The sequence below is a fragment of the Ornithodoros turicata genome, chromosome 1 (assembly GCF_037126465.1).
Source record: "Ornithodoros turicata isolate Travis chromosome 1, ASM3712646v1, whole genome shotgun sequence".
Lineage (NCBI taxonomy): Eukaryota > Metazoa > Arthropoda > Arachnida > Ixodida > Argasidae > Ornithodoros > Ornithodoros turicata.
The window spans coordinates 199,725,494-199,738,190 of record NC_088201.1 but is presented as its reverse complement, the minus strand read 5'-3'; the positions used below and the strand labels follow the sequence as shown (position 1 = coordinate 199,738,190).

General features: G+C 45.4%; 1 protein-coding gene and 1 long non-coding RNA gene across 4 annotated transcripts in view; both read left to right on the top strand.

Moving 5' to 3' along the window:
• The window catches only part of LOC135378940 (caspase-7-like), a 314,482-nt gene that overhangs the window by 40,063 nt on the left and 261,722 nt on the right, over positions 1–12,697 (top strand). The gene's annotated exons all lie outside the window — the stretch shown is intronic.
• Positions 5,703–6,079, top strand: LOC135378942 (uncharacterized). Its single transcript, XR_010418647.1, has 2 exons — positions 5,703–5,796; positions 5,855–6,079. It is a non-coding gene; the product is annotated as an uncharacterized LOC135378942 (long non-coding RNA).

Genomic DNA, 12,697 nt, shown 5'->3' with positions numbered 1-12,697 from the left:
AAAGCATATATCATGTGTAGCTCAGTCTACTCTATTGAAAATGCGATAAAACTAATTTTTCGAACAAAAAATCACAGTCGGCATAATATACGGCAATATCGGCAATATCACTGAAGCCAAACACATTGAACTTACTTGTCAAGTGGGGTCCCAGCTGCACAAACGCGCACGCACACTGACACATTTTTAGTGCCTCACAACGAGCAAAAACACAAGGTCTATTCACAGCCACATAAATTCATATTATTCCTCACGTCAATAATTATCCAACCATCATCAAAACGGGGAACACGCACATGCCAATGCGAAACAATAGGTCTTCCCGCCGGATGTAATACGATATCGCCAGTCGACCGTCCCAAAGCAAAAAAGAAACACAGCATCTCAGGAATGCATGTTGCGTATACATCCAAGAACAGCGTGCAGCAATTATAATACAGAATGGGATTTATTTCTTTGTACTTTTGTTTGCTTGTATATAAATATTTCACAAGAAATAGTGTCAAAGGAGAACAGCATTCACTGCACCCTGTAGCTCTTATAATTTTTAAACAAACCAGTTTTCATATGTTCATAACCACACTACCATTCACTAAATAGGGGAGTCACTAATGATTCAAATAAGATAAAATATCATTCCATCGTCATTGATTGCAAACTTCACGCAAGAATAAGCAACTGCTGCGCGCCGTATTTTTCTTATAAGAAACACCAAATAGACTCAATCTCGCCGTGTTAAACACCAAGAGCAACTTTGTATTTATTTTTGTCGTTTCCAGCAGCTCATTACTTTGTGCGAGTCATCAAAAATTAAAAATTTCTGATCTGCAGCTGTTAAAGTGATAAAACAGTGTGCCCGCACGGGAAACGATAACGGAGCGCGCGTCATTGCGTCAAGCGTGTCCTAACTGCGTGAACGGGCCCGATGCGGCTCACGTGTTGGCGCGTTTCGAGGGCGCTGTTTTATCACTTTAACAGCAGCAGATCAGAAATTTTTAATTTTTGATGACTCGCACAAAGTAATGAGCTGCTGGAAACGACAAAAATAAATACAAAATTGCTGTTGGTGTTTAACATGGCGAGATTGAGTCTATTTGGTGTTTCTTATAAGAAAAATACGGCGCGCAGCAGTTGCTTATTCTTGCGTGAAGTTTGCAATCAATGACGATGGAATGATATTTTATCTGATATATCTATAAGAGTTGTTGCACTTGCATAGCACTGGCTTCTTATTCCAATTTTCGCCCGTAAAAAAATCAGCGTATATCGTATTATGCTACGCGAGTAGAAGTGATTTTCCCAATTCGATTTGTGTACCCTTGTCCTGTGCTTTCTTTACACAGGGACAACGCGACTGTGTATGTAGCATTATGCAATAATTATCTGATAGCAGATATGAGTGCCTTTGTCACAGCATGTGCTTCGGGTTTTTTTTATCTCTTATAGCTATTCAAGCAAAAGTACGTGTAATTTTTCATGGCTCTTTTCTTCTTTCACTGCTAAAGCAGAAGAAAATCACTGGTAAAGCTGAATAGTGTTCTATTACGGAAAGTGGGTTTGTTTGTTTTTTGTTTGTTAGATTTTGTTGGGTGCTCGATGAACTAAGCAGTGCTTAATCTTGCAGTTATGGGTATTTGAGCAGAAATGTTGGTGTCTGAGCCAGGAGTAGAAATTCCAATAAAGCACCTCTCCTTGTGCATTCCTGGGCTGCTGTGTGCGCGCGTGTGTGTGTGTGCTTTTTTCCTGGTTTGTGACGTCATCATGGCATGTTGGGGCTTGTTTAGCAGTGTTATGATTTTACCCGCCGCTAGTATCTTGTTGTTATCTCGTGCTAGCCGCGTAGCGTTGTGTGGTGACTCTGCGCTTCTTCCTGAGGTCTTAAGCCTTTTCCCTGTGCCCTAAGCCTGTGCTTTCTTCACGCAGGGGCAATGCAATTGAGTATTTAGCATTATGCAATAATTATCTGATAGCAGTTGATGGTAGTTTGTTTAGCATGTGTTTAATTTTTAAAGTCATAGCTATTTTGCTATTTGAGCAGAAATGCTGGTATCTGAGGGTTTAACACTGAGGGTAGAAATTCCTGTCTGAGATGAATCAGCATTTCACTGCAATTTGTTTCCTTTAAGTAATATTATTGAAATTCCACAGCCAAAATGGGATGGTTGTGTGCCTGATCATGAAAGCAACTTGCATATCGGAATGACATGTGATGAGAGCGAACTTTGCGCTCAGGTGCGGCAATGGTGCAGGCGGACAGAGCATTACGTGAAGCCAAGGGCAAGCTGCGACCTTGAACATGCAGAGCAAGTTATTTTTAGGCTATGACGACTCCTCGCACCCGTGCATGTTGGGGCATGCAGCAAGGTCGCCGCTATATAAGTGGGGAGGATGTGTAAAGAGGCAGCAGTCTTCGCATTGCTTCGGGAGTGTGCGGAGCTCGCTTCAAAAGTAAGTATTTTTCATCCACGCTCTGTGGTGCACGATTTCTTAGTGTTTCTTCTTTTTTTTAGTGCCTAGATGCGTGTTCTGCTTTTTTGATCCTCATGATATCGGGGATGATGAGCCATTGGAAGAGAATTCACCATCTTCTCCAGACATTTCACCTGCCACATTGCATGCTCACGTCAGGGGATGTAACCGCACACATACCTCATTTCATGGCGCTTGCTCGCGAAGTCCACAGCGACGGAGCTATCGCAAATACTTTGATGGATGTGATTCAGGAGTCCACCGGGCGCATTGATAATTACCAGCGCGAGGGTAGTGGGTTTGTATCCACTGACGTCCAAAAAGTTCAAATGTGTATTTCCTCTGTGAAAACTAAAAAATTCGGGTGCAATGGGGTACTTCCCACTAATTTGGCTAGTCGTAGGAATGTCCTAACAAATGTCCCTTTACCAGAGCGTAAGGAGGGCGAGTGCTTTAAATACAATACGCTCGCCCTCTTGCACCCACAGGAAAGGAACCGATGGAAAAAATATGAAAATTATACAACAGAGTACTGGTGGCCTAGTCACTTCCCTGTTTCATTCGCTGATCTGGACGAGTTCGAAGAGAAAAATAGGATATCTGTGTACGTGTACGCGTACGTCGATCAGGGAGTGCACGTGTCGCGACCCCCAAAACTGGAAAGCGAAAAGAAAATTCACTTATTGGAGGTTGATGAGCATTTTTTCGGAATTAAGTCCCTCGAGCGTTTGTTGACGAGAAAGAACACGCGTTTCGTATGCGAACGTTGCACTCGCTCTTTTAATGAGGAAAAGAGCATGGCGAAACATCGACGCCTTTGCGCGGACGTGAACGAAATCCTATTATAATTTTGTGAACCCGGAGAAAACTTTGTAGAATTTACTAAAATACAGTACATGCAACAGTACAACTACATTGTCGCGCTGGACACGGAGAGCGTACTTGCGCCCAGTAGTGATGGCATGCAGCGTCACATCACCTCTAGCTTTTGTGCCGTGCTCGTGCGTACCCACGACTCAAGGGTGTTGCGCATCAGGACGCACTATGGGGAAGATGCGGCAAAGCAGTGTGTGAAGGCGCTCATGGAAATGCGAGATCAGATGATCGCCCTGAACGCTTGCTCCGCCGCAATGGTGCTGAATGATGAGGAATGCGCTCAGCACAGAGCTGCTACCCACTGTACGTACTGTAAACAAGAGTTTACCGAAGGTCTACCCCGTGTCCGGCATCATGATCATTCGAAGCATTGTAGTGCGGGCGAGACAAATTATATCGCGACATTGTGTAACCCCTGTAACGTCGCGTGCACGACGAGGGAGAAATTGCCGATCATGGTACACAATTTGTCCTACGATTTGGCTGGGCTGCTGTGGGAATTTCACATTCTCGGGTGGAAGCGACCTCCCTTCATTGTAGCCAGCTCCATGGAAAAAATTCGTTCGTTTGAAATTGGCACCTTCCTCTTCAGAGATACCATGCAGTACCTGAATTCGTCCCTGGGGGAGCTTGTGGAAACTGTCAACTGCATGGGGGGTGCAGAGGCGTTACAATGCCTTAAGCAGGCATTTGGAAATGACTACGAAATTTTGCTTCATAAAGGTGTATTCCCGTACAGCTATATTAGTTCTTTCGCAGTGTACGATGAATTGACCTTGCCAGAAAAATCTGCCTTTCGAAACGATCTAACTGGGGAAGATATAAGTGACGAAGACTACCAGTACGCTCTGCATGTATTTGAACATTTTGGGTGCTCGAGTTTACGGGATTATAATGCGTTGTACCTGAAAACGGATGCCCTATTACATGCTGACGTGATGCAGCACTTCCGACGTCTGTGCTACAGCGCACGTGGATTGGAATCGCTTCATTGTGCTTCTCTAGCATCCTATTCGTGGCAATGCACTCTAAATTACACGCAGGCAAAATTTGAGTTAATCATCGACGAGGACATGTACAGAACCATCGAATCGGGCGTTAGAGGTGGGCTCTGTCAGGCGAGCAGGCGTCATTTACGTGCCAATAACCCTCTGTGTAGTGGCTATGATCCCGATAAAGAGGAGGTGTACATATCATACATAGATTGCAACAATCTTTACGGATTCAGTATGATAAAGCACCTCCCAGTTGGTGATTTCGAATGGGTCGAGGATTTTAGCTCCGTGGATTTTATGCGTCACCCCACTGATTCAGACGTTGGCTACGTGTATGTATGTGACTTGGAGTATCCAAAATCTATCCACGCACTGACACGGTACTTTCCCCTGGCTCCTGAGAAGATGGTCGTCCCGAAGGATTGGCTCTCGCCATTCCAGCAAGGGCTTCTCGAAGAATTAATTTATCAGCCAGCTAACAGCAAAAAGCTGCCGCTCACGTGCAAGGACAAGGTCGAGTACGTCGTTCATTATGCGCTGCTCGCACTCTATTGTAGATTGGGTATGAGAGTGACGAAAATTCACAGAATTCTAAAATTTCGCCAGGCACCATTCCTGCGTCCCTACATCGAGGACAATGTTGCCAGATGCGTTGCCTCGAGCACGACGTTCGAAAAAAATTTCTATCAACTCTCAAATAATGCGGTATTCGGAAGAAAGTTTTTAAATAAATTTAACATGCGGGACATTCGAGTAGCCTTCGATGAGGAGACGGCGAGTCGCCTCGGGAGTCGGGCGGAATGCGTGAGGATGGAAATTTTGTCCCCGGATTGTGTCATGTACGAAATGCGCAAAAGAAAAGTGCGATGCGATTTCCCACTCCAGATTGGGTTTACGATTTTGGAACTGAGTAAATTAACCATGTACTCATTCTACTACGAAACCTTGCTGAGTAAGCTCACTTGTCCAGTGATTGCCTGTTACTTTGACACGGATTCTCTGATCCTCGGCCTATTCTGCAAGGACTACGAAGATCAGTTACGAGCGATCGCCGACGACCACTTAGATTTGTCTTCCTTCGACCGGGATCATCCACTGTACAGTGAAAAGAATCATGGGAGTCTTGGGGCTTTCAAAAGCGAAACTGGTAGTGTACCTATCGAAGAAGTAATATGCTTGAAAGCTAAAATGTATTCTGTCAAATTAGCTGGAGGAAAGCAAATTGCAAGAGCTAAAGGGGTCAAAAAGAATATTGTACACAAGCACCTCCTCCATGAGACATACTACAATACCTTGTTCAATCACATGACCGTATCGAACGAACAAGTATCAATCGTTGGAAAGAAACAGTGCATGTACACCATCAGAAACGTCAAAAGAAGTCTGATGGCATACGACGACAAGAGATACGTCTGCAATGACATCGAATCCTACCCTTACGGAAGCTGTGAATATGGTAAGTTTAAATGGATGATGTAAATAGTGAAGCTCATAATGTTCTTTTTTCGCTCCAGAAGATGTGCAGGAAGAGAACTGATACTTCTGTGACATGCTGTTCTCGCGTGCGGTCTGGGACAGCGCCGTGGATGGAGAAGGACGAACGCTTGGGTGATCCACACGGTACTTATGTGAAAAACGCCATCGATGCGGGGTGGAAATGTCCAGTGTGCTGGAAGTGCCCCAGAGAGAACTACAATCTCTGAGAATGCCATGATGTGTCTAATAAATGTTGAAAACTATTTCCCGTGTTTTTCTATGTCCTTACTGTTCCCAAGCGTTGTCCTGGCTTAACTAGAAAGCGTCCCAAGCCAATATGCAATATGGGGGGGGCTTGTGAGCTGGCCCAGAAATGAATGGAATTGACCCACGAGCGGCTGTCTATGTTGTGGTTGAAATTATGAAGCAATATGCAGTTGAAAGCGTGTGACCGAGTAACTAGAGAGTGGAAATGACAAATGAGTCTATCGAGCATGTATGAGAGGCAACCAATAGGTCAATCACTAGCCAATCACTAGGTTTTAGAAATGAATGGAAGTGACCACCCCCCGGACCTATAGACAGGTGATCGATTTGGAAGCCTATGACTTAGAATTGAATAGAATAGATCATTTTGATGTCTACGAGCGAGTGAGCAGATGTTGTGGCAATGAAAGGGTAGCCAATCACTTATAAATTAGATGGATCACCATGAAGGGGTGGAGCCTGGATCGGTCAATCAGCGTGAAAGAATGGAGCTGTGACCAACCAACCACAGGACTTAGAAGTGGCTTGACCTAGATTAGAATTGGGTGGTGGATTAGAAATTCCTAGAACTGGATTAGAAAAAAGAGCAATTTGGAAGCCTATGAACTGACTTAGAATTGAATAGAATAGATAATTTTGGTGTTTATGAGCGAGTGAGAAAATGTGGCAATGAAGGGCAGCCAATGACATAGGAATTAGATGGATCACCATCAAGGGGTGGAGCCTGGATTAGACCTGGCTTGACCTGGATTAGAAATGGCTGGTGGATTAGAAATTCCTACAACTGGATTAGAAAAAAGTGGTTGTTGTGGGGCTCGAATCTATACTACTAACGTCATTTTGAACTTCTCATTACACGCACCTCACAACTATAGGGCATATAGCGAAACAGCGCGAACGTTCTGTTCTCCCTGCGTTGCATTGAGAGTGTATTCGAAATAATGAGCATTGAGTGCAGAATATACCTGCTTCGAGTAGCCTATGACACCCCTTTAGAGCCACCCTTCAAAAGTTCTGATTCCACTGCGAACCACGACAAAAAAGTAGTGTTTAGGATTGTGGGGAATAATGAGACCTTCCGCCTCCTTTTCCAGCGCTTTAAACTGGAGAAAAACGGCAAAAAATGAGCAGGTCCATAACTCATATCTAAAATTGACAAACCGACAAATACTCGACAACCGACCAATCGATATCAACCTACAGACTTGATATGTTAACAAAGACCATAGCATTCTTCAGACCTAAAAATTGTCTCAATTATGTGCTTTGTGAATTCTTAGTCACCAGTGGCCCTGTTCGTAAAAAACAAACAAAAAAATGTCATGGTTGATTCATCGGTGGATCCGACGCAAAAGCGTTAGCATTAAAACTTGAAAACTATTTGCGAACTCCCTCACAACACTATACAGGCCGTCACAAACGCACACAGCCTTTCACACGTCCCTACACAAATTTAACTCAACACAGCATTTGCAGCCGAACGAGCCTTTCGAGCTCACTCCGATTGAGTTTGGCGGCGCCATCTCGCAGCCTTCTTTCGCCGCCGCTCGTTCGCGCAGCTTTCACCCAAGGCGGACCCACGCAAGGATTTCTGAACCTGTCGACGTGTAATACTTCACAGTAGAACAACAGTATATTGAGTGCACAGGCACACACATTCACAGATCGAGCATGACAGAGGACATGTTCATATCCCTTTGCTGTTTGCCTAGGCGTCTGGTTGACCCGTCACAAAGGAACTTGTGCAGCTGTTATGCTGAAAGATGATGTTCCAACCACCCAGAGTGGCTTATCCATTCTACTGTATCCATGCAGGTGCTTTTCTGAAGCAGATATGAGTTGAGTGATTATTCCTGAGCAAGAAAGACCAGAATAGGGATCAGAAACGTGAAAACCAAAAATTCTACCGGCCTAAATGCTGTGTAAATGCCACAGGTGTGGTGCTATGCTATGCTAAGGAGTAGAATGGAATAGGAACTGATTTACCCGTCATCGAGTGGGTGGCGGAAAAACACAGTATTGGTCCTTCTTGAATCGTTGTCGCACCAAGCGAGAGAAGCGGAGCTGCCTTCCACTTATCTATCACTGAATTGACTTGAAGAACTATCCAAGAGGTTCTGAGTTTGTCAGGGTCGGGATCGACAACATGTTAATGGAACCAGAGTAAAATCCATCCAAGGTGGTACAGGCATGGATACTTTGCTTGCGCCCCTGCTGCACCCACTGTATTTCGAAACTTTCGAAAAAACGCTACTCCGGCACCGCCGACACGGCGCCACACGCTTACGCGCGCCACGGAAAGTGTATAATTTCAAATCGACCAATGAGCGCTCGCATACCGTGGGAGCGGCTGCAGAAGGCAATGGGCTGGTGAGAGTTGAGAACTCCCTCTTCGACGTAAAAATTTTGACGTTTCATGACGCGATAAGCTCGCAGCGCCTCAGTTTAGTCCGCAAAGGAACTCACGGGTTTAAAGCGGGAACCGCATACGACGTTTTCTCGACGCAGATACGCCGAGCTTTGAGGTGGTGACGTCACCCCCGATGGAGAAACGTCGTGCCCACCCGCAAACGGCGATTTCTCGGCGAAGCCTAGGAGCCGGCGCAAAGTTTGTACTCGAGGCCCCTGGCGGCATTTCTTGTCATGAGTAAGAGCTATTATAGGCTGACATAACATATGCGACAGGTATCACTTGAAAAACATACAGTATAACTTTGTATAAATACAATATCTGGTAACCAAAGGCAATAACCAAGGCGCGCCGACCATCAACGTGGAAATTTCTTGCTTGTACTTCCGCTTCCGTCCGCTGTTCTTCCGCGTCTCCCAGTATGGACCAAAGGCAAAGGCGAAAATTGCTGCTGCTGTTAAAAAAGAAAAAAAACTGCTTCTTCTCTAAAAGCGACAGCTGTTGCCGTAGAAGGATTGAAGAAGACCGTCCAGAACACTCTACTGAGTTCAGCGATATCTAGGTCAGAGGGAAACGACAATCGAACAATGGCTGGCAAGTGGGATGGTATGCGTTTTGTCGCTCCCGTGTCCGCATTCATTTTCATTTCCAGCCAATTCTGCCTGGTCCACTTCATTCTGTCTTCCACTTGCGCGTACTTCGCGACCACACCGTCTATGCCCACACAGCTGAGGAGACCTGTGGAGACTGTCGTTTCCGGCCAAGCATGCGATTGGTCAAGACGGACACGTCGCTTCCTGCGCTTGCCGTTCCGATCTGTTCACCTGAGATGTCGGCGTGCCAGCTCGACGGCCATTGTTCGTGGAGCTGAACGGAAAAATGCCGAGCGCTCGGCGCTCTTGCGTCGAGTAAACGTCGTATGCGGGTCGCCCTTTATCCCCTTGCCCCCGCCGTGGCCGCGTCGCGCGTTGCACTCTCCACAAAACCTCTCCTTCCTTCTACACTCACCGCGCATGCGTGCCGCGCGGTGCGGACCCGCCGACCATGCCGCGATTGTTGGGTGGCGAGGACTATAATATCAACGCATTAAAAGAAATCGACTTCGATTACTTTACATCACAAGTCACCCATTGTCTGCATCCGCTACTGATTAAAGGAACCACACTCACGCACATGTATTTTATTTTTCGTATCACCTGCAGAGTTTAAAATGTCCTGCACAGAGCAAATAGATTACACAGGAACCCTTTTCTTCACCGCCACACAAATTTTTCTTTCACGATCAAGCCTTCCGCTTCCAGCAAGAACACGCAAGGGCGGTCTTGTGATATGGGTGATGTGGGCACGCCGAGGGGCATAAACATTGCAAGACCAAAAGTGCTCGTGCCATCTATCCTAAAAGCGATAAAACCCCGGTGCATGGGACACAGAGAGACAAAACAGACGAAGCACTGACTGACAAACAACTTTAATGGCAGAGACACAGCTTAAATACACCAACTGCACACACCCGACCCCTAGTGGCAGCCAAGGCCATCATGCTGTAATCACAAAGTTATCACGCAAACATGAGCACCAAGTAAACACCTCCCAGGAACCAGAATTCGTGTTAGTTATCAATGAACTGCTGAATTGTATCCGTTACCAACACGGAATGCACGCGTATGCAACTATCTCCAGCCTGTTTTATCAAAAAAGCTTCCTTATAAAGAAGAACACCTAACTTATTACTTTTAAACAACACTTTCGTTTTTTGAACAGCGGCTTGCACCCGGAACAGGTTCTTAAGTGTTCCGCCAGCTTACCATACCCCTTTCCTCTCGAAGCTCTATGTTCCATCAGACATACATTAACACAACGTTTAGTTTGACCAACATACTGGCACCCACAAGACAAGGGAATTGAATAAACAACACAAACACTGCAAGTCACAAAAGGATCTACGTGTTTTACATGACAACCCCCCCTTTTTGTCCGGTTAACCCTAGATATCAAAACCACATCAGCACCATGCCTACAGGCTACATTTTTTAGGCGATGGGCGGCCTGATGAACATACGGGATCACTCCAACCCCCCTCCAATCTCTCTGTTCACATCGCACGTGAGGATCACAAGGTTCCTTTACCAACCTATTTACGACATCACTGATTATATTCCAAGGATATCCAACGTCCTCAAGCCTAGTGACCTGCTCCATGCAGCTCGACCCCACCTTATGAACACACGACCTCACCAAAGCGTTTTTTATCAAAGATTTTGCAACTCCAGCTTTTACAGTTTTTGAGATATTGGACTCAAAAGGCGTTAAAGGTTTTTTACATCGCTGGCAATATTCCCAACATACTCTAATCCCATCAGAAGAAATCCGAAGATCCAAGTACTCGATTTGACCATTTTCTTCCCTTTCCACAGCAAATTTTAAACCTAAACCCCCTCCAACAAACCAACTCTGTATACCCGATTCATTTCCTTACATACCCACACATACCAAAAAGTCATTAACATACTTAGTAGTAAATTCAACCCCAAATCTCCCCCCCCCCAAGCTCCCAGAAGCAGCCCTATCTACCTTAGCCAAAACCAAATCACTAAGTGCTAGAGCAATTCTGGTTACTGGGAGGCATTTACTTGGTGCTCCTGTTTGCGTGATAACTTTGTGATTACAGCATGATGGCATTGGCTGCCACTAGGAGTCGGGTGTGTGCAGTTGATGTATTTAAGCTGTGTCCAGGGGCGCCGTCAAGGGGGGGGGCGAGGGGGCGCTTGCCCCCCCCCTGGTCCGAGGCTCCCTGGCCCATCTAACATGGTCATTTGAACACAATCACTTTTTCTTTCTTTTCATTTTTCACGTGGTTAGCTTGGTGCGGTGCGAAACGAACCTTCTGTTCCTCGTTAATTAAATGACTGGCATTTCATGTGAGCAGTTACGGGTGAGTGGCATGGCCTGCTGTACATTATGCTGACTAAGGATATTTATCTCCTATTATATAATCGCTGACGGAAAGGGTAGCAGGAGTAGCGACAGCAAACGTAGTATGAAACAAAAAATCAGGAGCTAGCCTTGGCACGGACAAGTGATGACATTGCCGAAAAAACGGTAAAACGTAAATATTCCGAAGCATAGGGTTACTGAGCCAAAACTGAGCCAAAACAATATAGTTGCGGGCGCATTCGACATCCAGAGCTAGAGGAATACCCACACACCTCCACTCCCGCCCTGCACTGGCGGCACCCATATGCCCCCCCCCCCCCATGGGCCGAGGTTGGTTTGCCCCCCCCCCCCCCCCTGGAGCAAATCCTAGCGGCGCCCATGGCTGTGTGTCTGCCATTAAAGGTGTTTGTCAGTCACTGCTTCGTCTGTTTTGTCTCTCTGCGTCACCTGCACCGGGGTTTTATCGCTTTTAGGATGTACCACAAAACAGCCCGGTTTTTATCGCTTTTAACCTACGTGCCATCTATTTCTGTTTTTTAGCCTTCTTCACGTAACGACCAATGACAGGGGAGGCACAAGGCAATTGAGGCTGATTACTTTGATGAGAACAGGGCAGCAGGCATAACAGTGGTAAAGCCAATGGGGAAATGGAACTGTAACAATGTGTGATGGCGTGGAGGGGGGGTCCCCCGAAATCCACCATCAAGAATAAACGTTTAAGAATAAATCATTCAAGAATAATCCGTTTAAAAAATACACGGTTAAAAATATATCTCCTAAAATAAACCGCTTACTATCCCCGCTTAGAGATCACCGTTTAATAATCCACCATTAAAAATAAACTGTTTCAAAATCCCCTCACCATCTAGCACGGAGGCGGACTGATTGCAATTTGCGCCGGGTTAGATCATGTTATGTTAGGTTAGTTTAGTTTGGTTTCGGTTAGTTTGGGATAGTTTAGGCTAGTTTCGTTCTGTGAGGTTAGGTTAAGCCCCTTGCTTGCACTTCACCTTGATTTGGGCCATCCCACATGACTCTAGCAACTGTAGGGTGGATTTGGGGGGATCCTGAAACGATTTGTTTTTAACGATGTATTCTTAACCGTGGATTCCTTAGTTTTATATTTAAACGGGGATATTTTGGAGATTATTTTTGTGCGTTTATTTTTAAGCGTATATTCTGGGAGATATATTTTGAACAGTGGGTACTTACGCGTTTATTTTTGAAAGATGATTTTTAATGGCTTCAAACGGGATACACCCGTAATAAT